Source organism: Argopecten irradians, chromosome 8, assembly GCF_041381155.1.
Source record: "Argopecten irradians isolate NY chromosome 8, Ai_NY, whole genome shotgun sequence".
Classification (NCBI taxonomy): Eukaryota; Metazoa; Mollusca; class Bivalvia; order Pectinida; family Pectinidae; genus Argopecten; species Argopecten irradians.
In genome coordinates this window covers 884056-909118 of record NC_091141.1, presented here as the reverse complement: position 1 = coordinate 909118, position 25063 = coordinate 884056, and the positions used below count along the sequence as shown (strand labels likewise).

The window sequence follows — 25063 nt, the reverse complement described above, 5'->3', positions numbered from 1 at the left end:
ATATTTTTCACGAGTGAGAAATATCAAAATTTCCACCCTACTCGAAGATATATACATGTACTTTGATATTTTTCACGAGTGAGAAATATCAAAATTTCCACCCTACTCGAAGATATATACATGTACTTTGATATTTTTCACGAGTGAGAAATATCAAAATTTCCACCCTACTCGAAGATATATACATGTACTTTGATATTTTTCACGAGTGAGAAATATCAAAATTTCCACCCTACTCGAAGATATATACATGTACTTTGATATTTTTCACGAGTGAGAAATATCAAAATTTCCACCCTACTCGAAGATATATACATGTACTTTGATATTTTTCACGAGTGAGAAATATCAAAATTTCCACCCTACTCGAAGATATATACATGTACTTTGATATTTTTCACGAGTGAGAAATATCAAAATTTCCACCCTACTCGAAGATATATACATGTACTTTGATATTTTTCACGAGTGAGAAATATCAAAATTTCCACCCTACTCGAAGATATATACATGTACTTTGATATTTTTCACGAGTGAGAAATATCAAAATTTCCACCCTACTCGAAGATATATACATGTACTTTGATATTTTTCACGAGTGAGAAATATCAAAATTTCCACCCTACTCGAAGATATATACATGTACTTTGATATTTTTCACGAGTGAGAAATATCAAAATTTCCACCCTACTCGAAGATATATACATGTACTTTGATATTTTTCACGAGTGAGAAATATCAAAATTTCCACCCTACTCGAAGATATATACATGTACTTTGATATTTTTCACGAGTGAGAAATATCAAAATTTCCACCCTACTCGAAGATATATACATGTACTTTGATATTTTTCACGAGTGAGAAATATCAAAATTTTCCACCCTACTCGAAGATATATACATGTACTTTGATATTTTTCACGAGTGAGAAATATCAAAATTTTCCACCCTACTCGAAGATATATACATGTACTTTGATATTTTTCACGAGTGAGAAAATATCAAAATTTCCACCCTACTCGAAGATATATACATGTACTTTGATATTTTTCACGAGTGAGAAATATCAAAATTTCCACCCTACTCGAAGATATATACATGTACTTTGATATTTTTCACGAGTGAGAAATATCAAAATTTCACCCTACTCGAAGATATATACATGTACTTTGATATTTTTCACGAGTGAGAAATATCAAAATTTCCACCCTACTCGAAGATATATACATGTACTTTGATATTTTTCACGAGTGAGAAATATCAAAATTTCCACCCTACTCGAAGATATATACATGTACTTTGATATTTTTCACGAGTGAGAAATATCAAAATTTCCACCCTACTCGAAGATATATACATGTACTTTGATATTTTTCACGAGTGAGAAATATCAAAATTTCCACCCTACTCGAAGATATATACATGTACTTTGATATTTTTCACGAGTGAGAAATATCAAAATTTCCACCCTACTCGAAGATATATACATGTACTTTGATATTTTTCACGAGTGAGAAATATCAAAATTTCCACCCTACTCGAAGATATATACATGTACTTTGATATTTTTCACGAGTGAGAAATATCAAAATTTCCACCCTACTCGAAGATATATACATGTACTTTGATATTTTTCACGAGTGAGAAATATCAAAATTTCCACCCTACTCGAAGATATATACATGTACATTAAGAAACAAGGAAAGAGAAAACAAAAAACTATTTGGACACCCCAAGTAAGCTACATGAAGAATACGTTCTGATATGCATTGAATTGGTAATCTTTAATACATTCATCTGTATGAAGGATTGACTTTTTTTAACAATTAAAGGATTGTTAGATTGCATTTATTGTTGATATAAATGCAATCTGGGTGGCAGATAAATAGAATAGCGCCCGTTAGGGCGTCATTTAGCCGTCATTTATTTTTTATATTTACATTTTATTTTCTAGTTCAAAGTAAATCATTATTTAAATGCAAGTGAACATTTGAATTTCCCGCTTCAGCCATTTAACCTCAACAGCCAAGTTCAATGTGATAAAAAATAGTCACTATAAAAAAATGAAAAGATAACAAAACTTCAATATTTTTTAATAGCCATTCAATTATCCAGACATTTTAAAGATTTTTTTATAAGTTTCATAACCAAACTGGTTCATACAACTACAATGTCAATTTTCCAGCGCGGACTAACATGGTATTAGTAAACAAGACTCACATCCATTCATTTAGATATTACTACACCAAGTCTAGGCTGCATTTATTGGCTCATAATGCAGATCACGATTATCATTAGAGTAATGAGAGTCGCTGTGTCAAAATGTAAATATATATCAATGGAGATTGTTGTATACTCCCACATGTATCTTTATCCCCTCTAGTCACTCTGACCACTTTAGTATGCTCTGTTGTACACCTGTGGTATTGTTTCACAAATCACGTTCCCGCAAGTCTATATAGATGAACCCAGTCACCAGTGTATCGCACATCACAGCTAGTGGGCAAATTATTCATGAATATTAATGACTCTTTGATCCCTTATCGGAACTGGATATCTCGGGGTATATTAACATAAACCATCTGACCTTCATTGAGTTAGACTATAATTGTATGCCACGGTCCAAATAAACCAACTGTCAAATTCTTGTTTTTGATCAATTTAAAGGTAGTGGTTTCTGATTATCGAATTAAATTCAGCTGAAATTAAATGAAAAAAAAAACATTTCTGAATAAGTTCTTTTAAACAAGATGTCGATTGGTGTAGTGGTTAAGCCACTTGCTTTTCACCTAGAAGAACGGGTTCGATCCCCGGCATAGACTGGTTCACGAATCTGTTACTTCCCTTGCGGAAGCACAGTGAGTGAGCGCAATCTGGCGGATAGTCAGGAACTAAGCGAAGGCAACCAGTCTAATCCCCGGTACGGATTTGAAAAGGTCAGGGGTCACCTGCCTGGTCACGTGGATTTTCTCCGATTTTTTTTTCTAAAACTATCGACATTTCCTTCGAAGTGATCTCGCTTTGACGATTTTATACAAGCAACATAACTCGTGTGAAGCATTTTCCGTGTTCTGCTGAGTAGGTGATATTTCATACTTATATCGTTTTATCGAGGCCTCTCAAATCCAACAATCCCTGAGGAACATTTGTGGAGAGAATATAAAAACTCTGGAGAAAGTCTGTAGAATCTAGATAACTATTGTAAATGCATTCACACCCAATATGTTGTTCAACAGATGACACAATGTGATATTCATGGTATATCTAATATCTACACATCAGACGTCCCTCAGGGACAACGATCAAAGTCATAACAACGTTTAACACGCTGACCGCCTACTCGTGCAGGAGCCATATTAGGAACGACTCTCCTCGACCTTATTTTCCTAAGCCATCATTGCACTAACATAAAGAAGGACTGGTTTTATGTTTAGCCTGATTGGGAAGATTAACCTATCTCACCTCTTTCTATCTGTGTTCTAAGAACTGATCACTCTAGCAGTGTCACCTGGGAAACTGCGTTATTTCTATAGCCAAACAGTGGGCCTTAGTTACCGTTAACAATACTCTCCACAAAGTAAATTCATTTCCAGTCAAGTTATTCTACTTTTGTAATAAGCACCATTCCATGATTGAAAGATCGCATCTAAATGATATCATTTCCATTTATCAAATCTCGGATATTTGCTATGAATTATTTAGAATTACCACTTGATACTACAGCGGTTAGAACTGGAGATAGATAGCAGTATTCGGAAATAAATCTAGAATTTCTATTTAGCAAAACAATAACGGACGATTACACCATGGGGTCCCCAATCAATATTTTCTCCATGTAAGCGCCCCAGTGAGAGCGACTTTAATGCCATGTAAACATTCTAGAGAATCAGCTTGTCGTTTAATTAAAGTTTACTATCAAATATAAATTATCTTTGATAATAATTGCTTGCAATTATAATTGGCATTTATTTTCAATACATTTTGGAGTCTTAAACTCAGTTTGATATAATCTTGTAAGAGCTCAGTCAATATTACAGAACACACCAGATATTGCTGAGGTACCAAGCAACCAATCAAAACAAACAAGAAACTTAAAACAAAAACAGTCATATAAGGTTCGGTCGTCAAGGAACCAACAAAAACGCATCCAAGATTCAAACCTATGTCATCAAAGGACGAATAAGATAAAATAAATCATAAGCAGGCAAATCAAATCAGACTTCATCATTAAAGCACAAACCACTATGTGTCCAGTTCAATGTTAATCAGACGAAGGACTAACAAAGTCACAACATTATATATTTTAAAAATAGCCAATCAAAACAATTCGAGCAGCATTGAGTAGCCCATCAAAGCAATTGGACCAGCATTGCCTAACCAATCAAAACAATTGGACCAGCATTGACTAGCCAATCAAAACAATTGGACCAGCATTGCCTAACCAATCAAAACAATTGGACCAGCATTGGCTTGCCAATCAAAACAATTGGACCAGCATTTACTAACCAAGCACGAGACAGAGCCTGAACGACACTACACCAGTGGCTTATTATTAATAATCAGGGAATTATGTCGTTATTTTTGGTTGCAATTCAACAAGTGCGCCTAATCACTGTGCTGTAGAATAGCATTCTCCATTAAACCAAATACATAAATCCTATTGATGAGTTTAATCTTTGTGATATTTTCATTTTATTCCACATGAAGGTCTTATCAGAAACAGCTATATAACAGTATGCACAGCAATAGTTCAGGTTCAGAATGACAAAACAATGACATGCAATGGCGTGTGAAACTTTTTAAAGTCAATTAGTTCCACTACAATACAAGCAAAATGTTCTCATCAACAGTCGGTTGTGAACGCATTACGAATTTCATATATAATGGGATTTACCCCACAACATAACACAGGCAACGAATATCGCCTACACAATAAAAAAACAACTAGCTGTTCATAAATAGATACAAAATTTAACATTCCATGACTTTTAACTTCAATGAAAACAACGATAATTTATCCACACACACAGGGAGAGTAAGCGTCCCATGATATCTTTTATTATCATTTTTATTTACGAGGTATGAAAAGGCCCATCTAGGAATACGAGATGTAACTATCAAGAAATGGGAACATAATAACATGGGGATAACAAACATCATGCCTACCATACTGTGTAGTTGTAAAGGATCTCATCAATATAGGCCCACCTAGGAATACGAGATGTAACTATCAAGAAATGGGAACATAATAACATGGGGATAACAAGCATAATGCCTACCATACTGTGTAGTTGTAAAAGATCTCATCAATATAGGCCCACCTAGGAATACGAGATGTAACTATCAAGAAATGGGAACATAATAACATGGGGATAACAAACATCATGCCTACCATACTGTGTAGTTGTAAAGGATCTCATCAATATAGGCCCACCTAGGAATACGGGATGTAACTATCAAGAAATGGGAACATAATAACATGGGGATAACAAGCATAATGCCTACCATACTGTGTAGTTGTAAAAGATCTCTTCAATATAGGCCCACCTAGGAATACGGGATGTAACTATCAAGAAATGGGAACATAATAACATGGGGATAACAAGCATAATGCCTACCATACTGTGTAGTTGTAAAAGATCTCTTCAATATAGGCCCACCTAGGAATACGGGATGTAACTATCAAGAAATGGGAACATAATAACATGGGGATAACAAGCATAATGCCTACCATACTGTGTAGTTGTAAAAGATCTCTTCAATATAGGCCCACCTAGGAATACGGGATGTAACTATCAAGAAATGGGAACATAATAACATGGGGATAACAAGCATAATGCCTACCATACTGTGTAGTTGTAAAAGATCTCTTCAATATAGGCCCACCTAGGAATACGGGATGTAACTATCAAGAAATGGGAACATAATAACATGGGGATAACAAGCATAATGCCTACCATACTGTGTAGTTGTAAAAGATCTCTTCAATATAGGCCCACCTAGGAATACGGGATGTAACTATCAAGAAATGGGAACATAATAACATGGGGATAACAAGCATAATGCCTACCATACTGTGTAGTTGTAAAAGATCTCTTCAATATAGGCCCACCTAGGAATACGGGATGTAACTATCAAGAAATGGGAACATAATAACATGGGGATAACAAGCATAATGCCTACCATACTGTGTAGAACTTTGTAAAGGATCTCATCAATATAAACAGGAGATTATATTTGTGTTTCACAAAGCAAGTCCCCACTTAGGTCTTAAATAACATTTACAATAGTATTGCCGATTGCTGTATTCCACAAATATGTGCTGATGATGTTCCTGGTGGTATGTCGTTTAAAATAAACCATGGAAGAATAACATTTCTTGTGTATTTGTTGCATGGTGTTGTGTTTATGTATGATTAATTTTTCAACAAAGTGGCATGTTACGGGTATGAAATATTTGTTTTGTTAACAAAAATACTCCATAGAGGCTCGACAACTAGTCTAGTGTCATGGCAATCAAGCAAGGTTAGTTAATTTCTCTTTCTTTATTTTTCAACAGCACATTCTGGAAAATTTATTAACTTTAATTAACGAAAGTTAGATAATGGTGATTAGAAAACCCTGTGTTTTGTGAGGTATTTTTTTTATCAAAATTGTATATAACTGTGTGGGCGACTGCAGACACTATAGTTATGCAATTGTTCATAGCAGCAATCAAAACGTTCGGTAATAAAGTGGTGGAAGCTACATTAAGATTAAACTGTGTATATATGTTTTGTGTTACGGACCCACATTATATAAGGGATGGGATGATAATTAAACCTCAATAGCTTACAATTTTCCTGCTGTTGATAGGTTGAACTGTGAATTACATCGCTAGATGGCTTCCGTCTATCATCATTCGTTTCATGTCCTTATATTGACGACTGTTAACTATTTTTTAGTTTCATCAGGGTATGAAAGAAATTTTGTTTGCAAACTTTATAAAATGAAATACGTTTACACGTACGATTCCATTGTTTTTTTCCAAGGGATTATTTTTTTCCAAATCTATACGCATCGTCAACGTTTCTATTGTGACGTCACTATAACGTCGGGTTTCCGCGCCATTCTCGGAGTTTTTTTCATCGTGGAATGAAAAAATGAATAGGCCAATCAGAAAGCCAGAGACATAGAGAAAATTAATTATATGTATATTAATGTACGATTATCAGTAAGGGTCCTTCATAGCGAATTTATTCTGCATTTGTTTATTACAGAATTATCTGCCCTTGCGGGTAGGTATTGATTGTGACTTCTCCCACCGTTCACTGATTTGTCACTGATTTTAGGCGTGAGAGATTTCTCTGTCAAACCCTTAGGTATGAAAGATTGCGCGCGCTAACCTAACCTTTTGAACCTGAAGACAATTAGGTGACGTCATTACTTCATGCGTGGTGTCCGTAGCTTTCATTGTTAACGACGTCATCAATATTGACGTGCAGATGACGGACCCATGTTCATGTCGTCGTGAAAATGCTTCTTTTTAGATTAATATCTCTACTGTTTCTTTTTTATGTAGAAGAAAAAGAATCATTTCCTACCTATGAGAGTATGACAACGAAATAACAACCCTCGGGGCAATTCCTGAATGTACAACCCTCGGGTTAGACGTTCATGAATTACCCCTTGGGTTGTGATTTCATTGCCACACCCTTTAGGTAAGGAAAGATTCTATTAGTCATGTGTTTGCGAGCGTAACGTCATATTTTCGGGGAAAACGACGGGAATTGCGCTCACAAAATAATGATGTAAGAATCGATACCTACCCGCAAGGCAGCTAACCCTGTAATATGCAAACACGTAATATCTCAACTTCTTTATCCATTTTGTATTCGCGAATATGTTGACAATAATGAAGACGTAAAAAGTTGAGAATTTAATCTTTTACGCGAAAATACAGTGATTGACATTATTAGAAATAATAAACAATTCTGAGTAGGTATCGATAGTAACGCCATGCCTTTATATGCGAAGCGTAATGTTTTTAAAGGAAAAAGATGTACAATGTAAAAGCACCATCGAAACAAATGGCACAACAAGGAAGACGGTATTCCACGACGTCCTCTGATTGGTGGATCAGCTGTAGTGATTAGTCACGGATCTCTGTTGTAATGTCCCTGGTTGGTTGATCAGCTGTAGTGATTAGTCACGGATCTCTGTTGTATTGTCCCTGGTTGGTGGATCAGCTGTAGTGATTAGTCACGGATCTCTGTTGTAATGTCCCTGGTTGGTTGATCAGCTGTAGTGATCAGTCATGGATCTCTGTTGTAATGTCCCTGGTAGTTGGATCAGCTGTAGTGATCAGTCACGGATCTGTGTTGTAATGTCCCTGGTAGTTGGATCAGCTGTAGTGATTAGTCACGGATCTCTGTTGTTTTGTCCCTGGTTGGTGGATCAGCTGTAGTGTTAAGTCACCGATCTCTGTTGTAATGTCCCTGGTTGGTGGATCAGCTGTAGTGATCAGTCACGGATCTCTGTTGTATTGTCCCTGGTTGGTGGATCAGCTGTAGTGATCAGTCACGGATCTCTGTTGTATTGTCCCTGGTTGGTGGATCAGCTGTAGTGATTAGTCACGGATCTCTGTTGTATTGTCCCTGGTTGGTGGATCAGCTGTAGTGATCAGTCACGGGTCTTTGTTATAATGTCCCTGGTTGGTGGATCAGCTGTAGTGATCAGTCACGGATCTCTGGTGTATTGTCCCTGGTTGGTGGATCAGCTGTAGTGATTAGTCACGGATCTCTGTTGTAATGTCCCTGGTTGGTTGATCAGCTGTAGTGATCAGTCATGGATCTCTGTTGTAATGTCCCTGGTAGTTGGATCAGCTGTAGTGATCAGTCACGGATCTGTGTTGTAATGTCCCTGTAGTTGGATCAGCTGTAGTGATTAGTCACGGATCTCTGTTGTATTGTCCCTGGTTGGTGGATCAGCTGTAGTGTTAAGTCAACGATCTCTGTTGTAATGTCCCTGGTTGGTGGATCAGCTGTAGTGATCAGTCACGGATCTCTGTTGTATAGTCCCTGGTTGGTGGATCAGCTGTAGTGATCAGTCACGGATCTCTGTTGTATTGTCCCTGGTTGGTGGATCAGCTGTAGTGATTAGTCACGAATCTCTGTTGTATTGTCCCTGGTTGGTGGATCAGCTATAGTGATCAGTCACGGATCTTTGTTATAATGTCCCTGGTTGGTGGATCAGCTGTAGTGATCAGTCACGGATCTCTGGTGTATTGTCCCTGGTTGGTGGATCAGCTGTAGTGATCAGTCACGGATCTCTGTTGTAATGTCCCTGGTTGATGGATCAGCTGTAGTGATCAGTCACGGATCTCTGTTGTAATGTCCCTGGTTGGTGGATCAGCTGTAGTGATTAGTCACGGATCTCTGTTGTAATGTCCCTTGTAGGTGGATCAGCTGTAGTGATCAGTCACGGATCTCTGTTGTAATGTCCCTGGTTGGTGGATCACCTGTAGTGATCAGTCACGGATCTCTGTTGTAATGTCCCTGGTTGGTGGATCAGCTGTAGTGATCAGTCACGGATCTCTGTTGTAATGTCCCTGGTTGGTGGATCAGCTGTAGTGATCAGTCACGGATCTCTGTTGTAATGTCCCTGGTTGGTGGATCACCTGTATTGATCAGTCACGGATCTCTGTTGTATTGTCCCTGGTTGGTGGATCAGCTGTAGTGATCAGTCACGGATCTCTGTTGTATTGTCCCTGGTTGGTGGATCAGCTGTAGTGATCAGTCACGGATCTCTGTTGTAATGTCCCTGGTTGGTGGATCAGCTGTAGTGATCAGTCACGGATCTCTGTTGTATTGTCCCTGGTTGGTGGATCACCTGTATTGATCAGTCACGGATCTCTGTTGTATTGTCCCTGGTTGGTGGATCAGCTGTAGTGATTAGTCACGGATCTCTGTTGTATTGTCCCTGGTTGGTGGATCAGCTGTATTGATCAGTCACGGATCTCTGTTGTATTGTCCCTGGTTGGTGGATCAGCTGTAGTGATCAGTCACGGATCTCTGTTGTATTGTCCCTGGTTGGTGGATCACCTGTATTGATCAGTCACGGATCTCTGTTGTATTGTCCCTGGTTGGTGGATCAGCTGTAGTGATTAGTCACGGATCTCTGTTGTATTGTCCCTGGTTGGTGGATCAGCTGTATTGATCAGTCACGGATCTCTGTTGTATTGTCCCTGGTTGGTGGATCAGCTGTAGTGATCAGTCACGGATCTCTGTTGTAATGTCCCTGGTTGGTGGATCACCTGTACTGATCAGTCACGGATCTCTGTTGTATTGTCCCTGGTAGTTGGATCAGCTGTAGTGATCAGTCACGGATCTCTGTTGTAATGTCCCTGGTTGGTGGATCACCTGTACTGATCAGTCACGGATCTCTGTTGTATTGTCCCTGGTTGGTGGATCAGCTGTAGTGATTAGTCACGGATCTCTGTTGTATTGTCCCTGGTTGGTGGATCAGCTGTATTGATCAGTCACGGATCTCTGTTGTATTGTCCCTGGTTGGTGGATCAGCTGTAGTGATCAGTCACGGATCTCTGTTGTATTGTCCCTGGTTGGTGGATCAGCTGTAGTGATCAGTCACGGATCTCTGTTGTATTGTCCCTGGTTGGTGGATCAGCTGTAGTGATCAGTCACGGATCTCTGTTGTATTGTCCCTGGTTGGTGGATCAGCTGTAGTGATCAGTCACGGATCTCTGTTGTATTGTCCCTGGTTGGTGGATCAGGATCAGCTGTAGTGATCAGTCACGGATCTCTGTTGTATTGTCCCTGGTTGGTGGATCAGCTGTAGTGATCAGTCACGGATCTCTGTTGTAATGTCCCTGGTTGGTGGATCACCTGTAGTGATCAGTCACGGATCTCTGTTGTAATGTCCCTGGTTGGTGGATCACCTGTAGTGATCAGTCACGGATCTCTGTTGTAATGTCCCTGGTTGGTGGATCACCTGTAGTGATCAGTCACGGATCTCTGTTGTAATGTCCCTGGTTGGTGGATCAGCTGTAGTGATCAGTCACGGATCTCTGTTGTAATGTCCCTGGTTGGTGGATCAGCTGTAGTGATCAGTCACGGATCTCTGTTGTATTGTCCCTGGTTGGTGGATCAGCTGTAGTGATCAGTCACGGATCTCTGTTGTATTGTCCCTGGTTGGTGGATCAGCTGTAGTGATCAGTCACGGATCTCTGTTGTATTGTCCCTGGTTGGTGGATCAGCTGTAGTGATCAGTCACGGATCTCTGTTGTAATGTCCCTGGTTGGTGGATCAGCTGTAGTGATCAGTCACGGATCTCTGTTGTAATGTCCCTGGTTGGTGGATCAGCTGTAGTGATCAGTCACGGATCTCTGTTGTAATGTCCCTGGTTGGTGGATCAGCTGTAGTGATCAGTCACGGATCTCTGTTGTAATGTCCCTGGTTGGTGGATCAGCTGTAGTGATCAGTCACGGATCTCTGTTGTAATGTCCCTGGTTGGTGGATCAGCTGTAGTGATCAGTCACGGATCTCTGTTGTAATGTCCCTGGTTGGTGGATCAGCTGTAGTGATCAGTCACGGATCTCTGTTGTAATGTCCCTGGTTGGTGGATCAGCTGTAGTGATCAGTCACGGATCTCTGTTGTATTGTCCCTGGTTGGTGGATCAGCTGTAGTGATCAGTCACGGATCTCTGTTGTAATGTCCTTTGTTGGTGGATCAGCTGTAGTGATCAGTCACGGATCTCTGTTGTATTGTCCCTGGTTGGTGGATCAGCTGTAGTGATCAGTCACGGATCTCTGTTGTATTGTCCCTGGTTGGTGGATCAGCTGTAGTGATCAGTCACGGATCTCTGTTGTAATGTCCCTGGTTGGTGGATCAGCTGTAATGATCAGTCACGGATCTCTGTTGTAATGTCCCTGGTTGGTGGATCAGCTGTAGTGATCAGTCACGGATCTCTGTTGTAATTGTCCCTGGTTGGTGGATCAGCTGTAGTGATCAGTCACGGATCTCTGTTGTATTGTCCCTGGTTGGTGGATCAGCTGTAGTGATCAGTCACGGATCTCTGTTGTAATGTCCCTGGTTGGTGGATCAGCTGTAGTGATCAGTCACGGATCTCTGTTGTAATGTCCCTGGTTGGTGGATCAGCTGTAGTGATCAGTCACGGATCTCTGTTGTATTGTCCCTGGTTGGTGGATCAGCTGTAGTGATCAGTCACGGATCTCTGTTGTAATGTCCCTGGTTGGTGGATCAGCTGTAGTGATCAGTCACGGATCTCTGCTGTAATGTCCCTGGTTGGTGGATCAGCTGTAGTGATCAGTCACGGATCTCTGTTGTAATGTCCCTGGTTGGTGGATCAGCTGTAGTGATCAGTCACGGATCTCTGTTGTAATGTCCCTGGTTGGTGGATCAGCTGTAGTGATCAGTCACGGATCTCTGTTGTATGTCCCTGGTTGGTGGATCAGCTGTAGTGATCAGTCACGGATCTCTGTTGTAATGTCCCTGGTTGGTGGATCAGCTGTAGTGATCAGTCACGGATCTCTGTTGTAATGTCCCTGGTTGGTGGATCAGCTGTAGTGATCAGTCACGGATCTCTGTTGTAATGTCCCTGGTTGGTGGATCAGCTGTAGTGATCAGTCACGGATCTCTGTTGTAATGTCCCTGGTTGGTGGATCAGCTGTAGTGATCAGTCACGGATCTCTGTTGTAATGTCCCTGGTTGGTGGATCAGCTGTAGTGATCAGTCACGGATCTCTGTTGTAATGTCCCTGGTTGTTGGATCAGCTGTAGTGATCAGTCACGGATCTCTGTTGTAATGTCCCTGGTTGGTTGGATCAGCTGTAGTGATCAGTCACGGATCTCTGTTGTAATGTCCCTGGTAGTTGGATCAGCTGTAGTGATCAGTCACGGATCTCTGTTGTAATGTCCCTGGTAGTTGGATCAGCTGTAGTGATCAGTCACGGATCTCTGTTGTAATGTCCCTGGTTGGTGGATCAGCTGTAGTGATCAGTCACGGATCTCTGTTGTAATGTCCCTGGTTGGTGGATCAGCTGTAGTGATCAGTCACGGATCTCTGTTGTAATGTCCCTGGTAGTTGGATCAGCTGTAGTGATCAGTCACGGATCTCTGGTGTAATGTCCCTGGTTGGTGGATCAGCTGTAGTGATCAGTCACGGATCTCTGTTGTAATGTCCCTGGTTCTTTACCTCGTCATCACGGTAACTCCCTTCCTATATTAGTTCATATAGTTGTGTTTTTATCAGTAGATATGTAAGGTTTTGTGGTTCTTTGGAAAACAGGTTATAAAGTGAAGGGTATTTATGTAACAATATATAACAAATGGTGAAAAAAATTAAATATAACACAATACCAAACAGGTACTGCCATCGATGTGATATACAGTAAGTGTTTAGTCTATGTTTAAAGCAATGAAGACAACTACTGAAGATATCTGTAGACAACCAGACTATTTCATTGACCAAATCGTTGGAAAACATTGGATGACGTCATCTTTACTGCTTCTTTATGTTGAGTTTATTTCCATCGACACCTTCTAGTACTTGTATGGAAGATGCATTATAGCAAACACATGACCGGTGAAATAGGTGGTGCTAATAGCTTACTTACGTCTCTACACAAATGAAAGAAGAGCAATGAAAATGTTCACTCGGGTTTATGTCAGCGTTTAAGGACATCCTGCTTTCTGTATAATTACTTTCAGCTTAGCAAAAATACTGACCGAGTGAAACGAAGGGAAGTAACTCTGATGGATCAGCATGCCTTAACACAATCATGACTGGTTGAGAAGTAGATCTAGTGGTACACACTGATCACGATACTAATAATCATACATAGACACGGTTATATATACATATTATAATGACGGATCTATAACACAGCAGTGTGCATTGTGTACACAGTACATAATTAATGTTGTTTCAGACTTTCACCGCAGGTGTCACTGATACCATACTGCGGGTCATCTAAAAGACAAGAAGACAAACCTATGAATGATTCATTACTTCAAAAGACGAAACCTCATATCTGACAACAAGTATTGAAACAAATCGCTCACTATCTATCCACTCCAAGACATGACGCTATCTTTTGTTTTCGGTATTGGATTTACTGTTCTCTTCATTGATTTGCAGGAAGAAAATGCTTATCTCTTCTCTTGAAAGTTTTATGTGCTAGGTTTGTCAATACGGTCGGTACATTTGTATTTATTGAAGTAGAGCATACTATGTGGAAGTGTTATGGTCAGTATCAATGACTTGTCGCGAATATTCTATTCTCCTTAATCTTATCAAGTCAGACTTGTAAATAATCTCTTTATATACTCTGTAGTTCTGTTGCCGTTGAAGACAATCATTTGCACGGTGAGTGTCACTGTGACCTAGATTGTATGGAAGGTGTCGCTTCTACCTAGATGTGTATGATGGCTGTCACTGTGACCTAGATTGTATGGCAGGTGTCGCTTCTACCTAGATTTGTATGATGGCTGTCACTGTGACCTAGATTGTATGGCAGGTGTCACTTCTACCTAGATGTGTATGATGGCTCTCACTGTGACCTAGATTGTATGGCAGGTGTCTACTTCTAGATTTGTATAATGCTGACTGTTGCCTAGATGTTGCAGTGTCTTCTACCAGATGTGGCAGTGCTGTCACTGTGACCTAGATTGTGTGGCAGGTGTCACTTCTACCTAGATTGTATGATGGCTGTCACGTCCAGATGTGACCTAGATGTATGGCAGGTGTCACTTCTACCTAGATTTGTATATGGCTGTCACTGTGACCAGATTGTATGGCAGGTGTCACTTCTACCTAGATGTGTATGATGGCTGTCACTGTGACCTAGATTGTATGGCAGGTGTCACTTCTACCTAGATGTGTATGATGGCTGTCACTGTGACCTAGATTGTATGGCAGGTGTCGCTTCTACCTAGATTTGTATGATGGCTGTCACTGTGACCTAGATTGTATGGCAGGTGTCGCTTCTACCTAGATTTGTATGATGGCTGTCACTGTGACCTAGATTGTATGGCAGGTGTCGCTTCTACCTAGATTTGTATGATGGCTGTCACTGTGACCTAGATTGTATGGCAGGTGTCGCTTCTACCTAGATGTGTATGATGGCTGTCACTGTGACCTAGATTGTATGGCAGGTGTCGCTTCTACCTAGATGTGTATGATGGCTGTCACTGTGACCTAGATTGTATGGCAGGTGTCGCTTCTACCTAGATTGTATGATGGCTGTCACTGTGACCTAGATTGTATGGCAGGTGTCGCTTCTACCTAGATGTTGTATGATGGCTGTCACTGTGACCTAGATTGTATGGCAGGTGTCGCTTCTACCTAGATGTGTATGATGGCTCTCACTGTGACCTAGATTGTATGGCAGGTGTCGCTTCTACCTAGATTTGTATAATGGCTGTCACTGTGACCAAGATTGTATGGCAGGTGTCGCTTCTACCTAGATTTGTATGATGGCTGTCACTGTGACCTAGATTGTATGGCAGGTGTCACTTCTACCTAGATTTGTATGATGGCTGTCACTGTGACCTAGATTGTATGGCAGGTGTCGCTTCTACCTAGATTTGTATAATGGCTGTCACTGTGACCAAGATTGTATGGCAGGTGTCGCTTCTACCTAGATTTGTATGATGGCTGTCACTGTGACCTAGATTGTGTGGTAAGTGTCGCTTCTACCTAGATTTGTATAATGGCTGTCACTGTGACCAAGATTGTATGGCAGGTGTCGCTTCTACCTAGATTTGTATGATGGCTGTCACTGTGACCTAGATTGTGTGGTAAGTGTCGCTTCTACCTAGATTTGTATGATGGTTGTCATTGTGACCTAGATTATATGTCAGGTGTCGCTTCAACCTAGATTTTGTATGAGGGCTGTCGCTGTGACATAGATTTGTATGGTGGGTACTTATATGGTGATGACCTAGGTTTGTATGGTGGGTATGATTATGACCTATATTTGTATGGCGGGTATGGTGATGACCTAGATTTGAATGGTGGGTATGGTGATGACCTAGATTTGAATTGTGGGTATGGTGATGACCTAGATTTGAATGGCGGGTATGATGATGACCTAGATTTGAATGGTGGGTATGATGATGACCTAGATTTGAATGGTGGGTATGTTGATGACCTAGATTTGAATGGTGGGTATGTTGATGACCTAGATTTTAATGGTGGGTATGGTGATGACCTAGATTTGAATGGTGGGTATGTTGATGACCTAGATTTGATAGGTGGGTATGTTGATGACCTAGATTTGAATGGTGGGTATGGTGATGACCTAGATTTGAATGGTGGGTATGGTGATGACCTAGATTTGAATGGTGGGTATGATGATGACCTAGATTTGAATGGCAATGAACTACATTTATTTGGCACGTAGGCCTATGGCCATGACATAGATTTGTATGCCGTGTTGACCATGAAGAGGTGCATACCTACTCCTCTGTAAAATATAAAGTTTCGTTGTTATGAATGGTTTACTTATCTAAATTCTGATTATATTTAATCACCATCTTGAGCTTGGCTTACTATTGTTTTTATTATTATGTGAATCGTTATTTTGGAAAAGAAGCATTTCCGTGCTAAAGAGTTATGTACAAAATATCAAATGAAACATTTCTGGTTTGTTAACTTTGCTTGTCATTGTTACGTGTTATTGTACATTGTGTATATGTTATTTTAAAAATAACACCACAGCCAATACACGGAATATGTAGGACCTGTGTGTTGTTATGATGTAGACAATACTATGTCAGGTTAAGTGTAATAATGTTTGGATTCACATGAATTCTTCTTAGACAAGTGAAGGTCGATTTATGGTTTTTAATCTTGAAGCGGCTAAATTGCTTCTCATAAACGGAACACATATTTCTATGTGAAGTAGAAATACAGTGAGATATCAGATTTGCCGTTTGGAAGCTGTGACAGATTAAACTTATCTGGAGCTGACAGATTAATACAGCCATGGCTAGTGTGCTGAAGCTTCATATCATACCGACACGATACCATATTTACTAATCAAATCGCTAAAACTATGCCAACTATAATGATTTATCACATCTCTACAATGTTAATAATATATTTTCAAGGAGAATAATCTTATTGTTTCAAATGTTAGGAGAATATAAAACAGGAGTTTCGGAAGTGAAAGCAGTGATGTTTTCTGCGATACAATTCTAGGACAAATTTGATTTCAGATAAAATTCATGGGGGTAAAATCATATTAACGAGTAACAGAGAAAATATTATGCATATGTAGCAGAGTTGTAATCGAAATATTAATTAAATGTTGTTTTATTTTAACTTTGTATGCGTGTGATATTGCGCGCCGCGCATGCGATGTTCTTATTGTGTGTTCATCTATAAGTATTGTTAGCTTGTCGTATATACGTTTGTACTATGTCCGTGTGAGAGAGCGTTTACCTGTATAGTCGTCTGTCACGTGTTCGTTATGTATATTAATATGTCACGTGATATACATGTAAGTAAGTATGGGATATGTATGGATGCCTCGTTTTGGGTTGTGTGCTTTGTCTTTGACGTTTTACCGCCTTTTTAGTATATAGCCACTAGACTCTTGACATAGACGGCGACGGACGTACTCTGTCCACTCCGTGCATATATAACTAATCGGCCGGAGACTGCCTATTTGGTATGTATTATATATATTTACTACTATAAGAATAACAATTCTTATCGTTATATTTATATTTACTTAAGTCGGTATAGACGCGTTTTTGTCTCTATCGTGATTCTCTTTCTATTCGTAAGATCACGCTCTTACCTGTTCAATTGATATATATCTCCATTTTACAGAGTATATGTCTATATTGCTACACCTGTAATGCAAGGCTGAAAGCATGTAGTGCCCTTAACCCATTGTTAGGGTAGGTACATTTGTAAATGTTTGACTTATATGCGTAATTACATAATTACCATGAATCTGTTTTAATACGTATATCTTGTACATGAAGAACCATTATCTTGTAAATGTAAAGCAAATTGTATGTGTTATAGTTTGTAGTGAGATACAGTGTATATGAAGTATATATTATCTCGTCGAGATCGTATTATTATAAAATGATGTATAACGCTATTGTGAGTAGTTGTCAGGGTAAAAGTCTATAAGTGTCTATGTAACGTTTGGTAGATTCTATATGTATTGTCCATATTATGAAGTTATCTTATATGTTATTATTTTATTGTAGGGTACAGTTAAACATGTAACTGGATGTGTGTGAATTCAGAATAAAGGAATTTGAAAAGGCACAAAACCGACTTTGTTACACATGTAAAATAAAGAGATGCCCTTTTATCACAATTAACACCTTTCTTTCGTTATCATGGCAGAAATTACACATCATGCAAAGACAAGGACGTTTGCCATTTTATATGTTAACAAACAAAATTTCTTCTGTCATATAACTAAGTTCATTGTCATATCAATCATAAATCACAATACATTTATCTCAATAGATCTTTTACATTCATCCGAATTTCGCTCCGTAATATTTTCTACGTACGGCCTAATAACTATTTATACGACTCGCGACTCGGACATGACCTAACCGTAAAGAACGCCATAACGAGTTAGCGATAGAAATGTCATCCATGTGTTATCAGCCTCACTTAAACGCTTGACATCCAGATGACAGGGAACCTTGAGAGCGGACAGAGACAACAAATAATCCCATCATATCGTCAGATCGATATATCTGTATTGTACGTACTTCAATAACCCTGCAACCCAAGCCTATAAACAATGTCTATATCTGTCGAGATATTAGATGCTATTTATGGAGGAGTGCAAACTGTTGTTATAGTGCACTAGTCCGTATTATTACGTACCGACCAATGTCTGATGAGTCAGTATAGCCAGGGAATTACTACATCTATATTATATAGCATATAATGAAACACAATATTTTCATTACAAGACATACATAGAGTCGTTGATTCCAGCGTTCTTGGCATCGTCCAGACCATGGAATGTATTACGATTATGTGCTATAGAAATAATATAAGGGAAAATTTCTGGTAGTATTTATTCCTGACTCTGGACTAAAATCGGATGGAAGAACACACGCCCTTTTTGGTATCTTAGAAAGCAATAATAAAGACAATGATCTGAAGCAAAGTGCAAATAAAATGTGCATATTGTACTAGTGTTGTGCACTTAATGATGTCGACGGAAGAATGTGATCAAACATGCAGCCGTTCTTAGGAGACAGACCTATCATTTATTCATGAGTTACCGTGCTTAATTTAAAATTTGTCAGTTTTAATCACCGCGCGAAGTTCGCTAAAGTCACAAAACTGATTAACTTGAACTTTCGCTTCCGTATATGACGGAAGTAGCCAGAGCTAGGAACTCGTAAGATAATTAGTACTTTACTTTCAAAAAAGTCTTTCTCGCTGTCTTTGACAAAAACATTTAGACATTCTGCATATTGATCATGGTCTGCCAGCGGTTGAAATTATTGATCTAACTCAGAAAGACGCTTTTTATGTTACCATGATTATAAAAAGAAACTATATCGAGGAAAAATTTATTGTATCGAAAATTTCTTTTATCTTTGGTAAATGTGATAAAAAGAAAATGCGTTATTCTGTCATCGCTTTTCTTGTCGAGCAAAAAAAGATATTGGAGAAGTTAATTTTGATCGTGACAAAGTTGCATTAGGAACATAAAACGCATACGCTTTTATAGATTATATTAGCTCTGCGTGCGTCATATAAAAACAAAATGGTGCTTCCTTGCGGCGGGCTAAATCTGCGTGATAAAATCCACTTGAAATAAAGAACACTTCTACTTTCTCTATTCTCGAACACCAAATTGTACACGCTTAGAAATCATAAGCTTTTCTGTGAAGTTGACAATTACCATAAATGGTACCCCCAAGCGTCTGCGTGAACATGTACACAGTGTAATAAAATGAAATTCATCTACTCCACAAGGGGCTACTACAATCCGTCCACGCAATGAAATTCTATCATTCGATTTTTATATGAAATTAAAACTTGATTGTCCTACCGATGTCGGTTTATCGGGTTCGGCGTGATTTGTAAGTTATCGGTGTTGTTAAAGCTCATTAGTCTCAAAAATCGATTTATAATACACGGTTTATCAGTACGACAACGTGGTTGGTAATGGCAAAAGTTCATAATCAGAAATAAAACAAATGTCAATGAGCAGTTGTCGGTAATAACATGGTTTTTTGTTTTCTAAGACGACATTATTGAAAATGTGAACATTAAAGGGGGAATATATGACCATGTGTGTTATGTCAAACCTGTAATTGAGAAGGTTGATGAAAATGCTAAATGCTTAAAATCATCAAGGAGAAAAATGAGATTATGTTGTATTACATGCTTGGAAGAAGGCAATTAAAACTACGCTATATTACATCAAAAAGGAAATTCAAATACATAAAACAATACCTTTATGCTTTCATAATGACTAACATTCTTTCAACAAAAACCGACAGGACTTTGCACACCCTTCAAATCCTTTAATTCATTATATTTCATTCTAATTACATTTAACGTGTACTTCACTTCGAACTGATTTGGTCACAGCCGGTCAAACGATTTCTCTCTTTTTTTTCCTTTTTTTCCAAATGAAATTTCTCAGAAAAATATTGATTAATTGCACAAGAAGTTCTTAAATGCTCTATATAATTTGCAAGTATGCATTGTTTCAATGATCAAGCCAGAACACCGTATGACAGCTTTGCCAAACACTCACAATATATTTTATAAAAGGCGAGAGGTGGGAGAACTAGTAATTTTTCACATGCAAAAATTGCATTTTCACAAATGTTCATTGGATTAATTGACGTACAACGTGTATACGTTAGCACTCTAACGTTCACGAAAACCGTGCGAGGTCCATCTGGAATGAGGACGACAGAGTGACCAATTTAAGACCAAGGCACTGAAAAGCCCTTCTAACCCTCTTTTAAATATTGTTCATCGAGACTTTAGACGGCAGCTCTAACCCGCAATGGATTTGATAGGAGTGACTATATATAGAGCACAGTATTTAACAATTTTCATTGTCTTTGTATACAGATACAAACAACGACGGAAATAAACGAAGTTATGGGCCCATTCTTTAAAATTGGCAAACTATGAGGAAAATAAAGCAAACGAAGTTACGAAACCGTTCCTTTAAATCGGAATCCATTTAAATCGAGTCTCTGCACAAACCTTCTCAGACTCTGACTTGTGTTTTCTCTTTGATGCAAAACACCACCCTTACCCGTATATCGATATCTCATTCTTACGCTTATCACGAGATCCCTGATGGTATTACATGGCAACGAAATATTTGAATTTGGTTACTGAAGAAGATAACGGAGAAATTTGATCAGTGTTGGTGTCAAGAAGCCGTGCCAATTGTGAAACTGTTTTCTGGAAAATCTCTATAAGACTGTAATGTTTCTTATCTCATGAGAATTGCAAAAAGGAACTGTTTTGTAAACATAGCCGTTTAAAAAAGCATGTGTTTCTGTTATTGAGTGTGAAAGTACTCGACCTATAGCGTCTGTGGGGAAGCAAATCGGCATTGTTAATGATGTTTAAACTTGCCTGTTTTAAATTCTCATTGGGAAGAATTCAAGTTTAATGCTGAAAACTAACACCAGTGCATGATAATTTCTATAGAGGAAATATAATGGATAAATGCCTTCTTAATTATCACAGACGTCTTAATGACTTGTGATTAATTATTAATGAAAATCTGAAAATATGACGCCGAAAGGTATTTTCTAATAATGCTCTGGGTTCAGCTGTTCAACAGCTGATTAGGCTAATCACAAGATAACAACAGTTTTCAAATCAAGATAAAATAAGTTCTTGTAAAACAAACATGATAATATTACAAATTTGTGAAGTATTTCATGCTTAATCTAATTGCTCATTTTAGAGAAGATATGATCGCAGATATCACTGATCACTATTTGAACAACCGCACGGTGAGCTAGTATCAACGTCTAATACATGTACCTGGCGCTTCTAACATTTGTCTTTAAGAACGTCTCCAACTACGAGACAACATTATATCCATATAGCTGCACGGCATTGGTTTACCTCTTTGATATTTTGTTATAACAACGTAATGTCACTGTTCCATGTAGTTTCACTTCTAACAAATGCCGTGTTTTTGTCAATTGTTTTCCATTAGCAAATCTCACAATGAAAACTAGATTTTAGCACAGAAACCACTTAATTTCGTCTTGAACGATGCTCTATTGGAGATTTATATAAGTTTATAGTGCTATTCTTAAGAGTAAGGTGTGCATTAACAGATTGTGGCGTTACTCACCTCAGGCTACAGTTGTAGTAGGAATGAAAACCAATGGATTCTAGCACGACCTGACATTTTATCAGAATAAATACGACGAGGAGATTCATTGCATTGTACTGTATGATTCTTCTTCTTCGTCTTATTTAATAAAATTTAATCTATGTTTTTTGAGGTATTAAGACAGACAATTTAGATAAGACCCGGTTTGAGAATTGTTTCACGCATATAATAATGCCGAATTATTAATAGTTAATAAACATGTAGGTGTTGAACCTCTTTTGTTTGAACAGCTAGGATGTTTTACAGTGCTTAAGGGTACGTTCCCTTACTTGAACAGCTATGTGAGTTTATGGTGTAGTTAGACAGATTGTTGGTTGGGTGGGTGGTTGGTGCCCTTACTTGAACAGCTATGTGAGTTTATGGTTCAGTTAGACAGATTGTTGGTTGGGTGGGTGGTTGGTGCCCTTACTTGAACAACTATGTGAGTTTATGGTGTAGTTAGACAGATTGTTGGTTGGGTGGGTGGTGGGTGGTTGGTGCCCTTACTTGAACAGCTATGTGAGTTTATGGTGTAGTTAGACAGATTGTTGGTTGGCTGGGTGATTGGTGCCCTTACTTGAACAGCTATGTGAGTTTATGGTGTAGTTAGACAGATTGTTGGTTGGGTGGGTGGTTGGTGCCCTTACTTGAACAGCTATGTGAGTTTATGGTGTTGTTAGACAGATTGTTGGGTGGGTGGGTGGTTGGTGCCCTTACTTGAACAACTATGTGAGTTTATGGTGTAGTTAGACAGATTGTTGGGTGGGTGGGTGGTTGGTGCCCTTACTTGAACAGCTATGTGAGTTTATGGTGTAGTTAGACAGATTGTTGGGTGGGTGGGTGGTTGGTGCCCTTACTTGAACAGCTATGTGAGTTTATGGTGTAGTTAGACAGATTGTTGGGTGGGTGGGTGGTTGGTGCCCTTACTTGAACAGCTATGTGAGTTTATGGTGTAGTTAGACAGATTGTTGGTTGGGTGGGTGGTTGGTGCCCTTACTTGAACAGCTATGTGAGTTTATGGTGTAGTTAGACAGATTGTTGGTTGGGTGGGTGGTTGGTGCCCTTACTTGAACAGCTATGTGAGTTTATGGTGTAGTTAGACAGATTGTTGGTTGGGTGGGTGGTTGGTGCCCTTATTTGAACAGCTATGTGAGTTTATGGTGTAGTTAGACAGGTTGTTGGTTGGTTGAGTGGTTGTTTGGGTGATTAGGCTTGTAACGTCATATCAACAGTTAATGTTATATAAGATTGACCTCCCATACATTCAGATGTGTTTGTTGTGTGGGAGTACATGTGGGTTATGGGAGACTGTCGTATATTGGTATTGTGCCTCATTGTAATAGTGGAGCTCATGTTCACTTTCATAGTGCTATATAGACGCCATACTGTCAACAATACCGACCAACTAAACATACATAAGATTGAACTATGACGGCGGTCAAAAGATGGTAATGTCTAAAACAGATAGAAGCCAGGTAAACTCCATCGTCGGCGATGGGTAGACTCGGGTAAATTGGTAGGTAGCAGCAAATGCCCAACCCAAGACCAAAAGTGAAATAGTGTCAGATGGTGACTTTAAGAAGACGAAATTCATAGAGGAAGAAGAGAAAATAGAGCACGCTAGAATCTCGGTAGAACCATACGAAAAGGGATCATAGAACCATATCAAAACACATTCTGGGAAAATCCCTTTGAGACGGCACATTTATTGGGGTGTAAAATGTCGGTTTCGCTAGTTGCCTATTTATGTGTCGGACGTTTGGTGAGGAATCCAATATGTTAGGGGATAGAGAAAGGTGGATTTTTTCTAGAAATTTGAAATTATATGTGTGTGATGACCTGCTTTATCAGGACTAAAGGATCCTACTTAAAAGTGAAAGTCTAAACTGGTTAGTGCAAAACGTCAACTTTGTCGTCAATGTGAAATCGTATTGTTTAATTACATTGTAGTTACACAGTAATGTTGTCAAATGATTCTGGCAGAATGGAAACAAAATATTGACTTAACAACTTTAGAATTATACCGTTCCCTCATTCCTGTTGACTGCACCATCAATTATGTCAATAAAATTTGTTGAAATAGAATATCGTTCCCTAATTTTGGCATTCTGTAGTATTTGATAAAGTGCTAGCTGATGTATTTGACAATGTTCTTTCTCGTTTTTAGAATATGAAACAATACATTTGTGTTGAAACCATTTTAATCTGTAAACAAATGTTGCTATTGGATCCCGCGAGATGTCTCGTAAACAGTTTGCTCCAGAAGATCAATCTATTCCTGAGATGTATTTCTCAGTGTGATAAGAAACCGAATAAATCCTTTTACAGAGATTTAAAAGTTTTCAGAACAATATAATGTGTTGATGTTTTGATTTTATTTATTCCATTGGACATGTTGATCTAGTAGAATACTTGCGATCAATAACAATATGTATGAACAACACATAGGCCGTTTGTCAACTGTTCAGCTCTATATTTTTACTGTGTTATTATGTAAATGTTTTATCTTAGAACTACCAGAACTAGTTTATATACCGTAAACAGGTCATATGTAACAAAGTGAGTCAACATGTGGATACAAATGATAACAACTAAAAGTCATATTTACGCTATGTAAGACCTTCCGCTGACAAAGTGGTGTGCCCAGATTATATGGATATGGCAGCTGTC

The 25063-nt window shown here is 38.7% G+C and overlaps 1 protein-coding gene and 1 long non-coding RNA gene across 2 annotated transcripts in view; both read left to right on the top strand.

Moving 5' to 3' along the window:
- Positions 1–25063, top strand: part of LOC138329047 (glycoprotein 3-alpha-L-fucosyltransferase A-like) — an 89440-nt gene that overhangs the window by 14636 nt on the left and 49741 nt on the right. The window lies entirely within an intron of this gene.
- On the top strand, positions 16029–18345 carry LOC138328740 (uncharacterized). Its single transcript, XR_011209343.1, has 3 exons — positions 16029–17695; positions 17860–17930; positions 18252–18345. It is a non-coding gene; the product is annotated as an uncharacterized lncRNA (long non-coding RNA).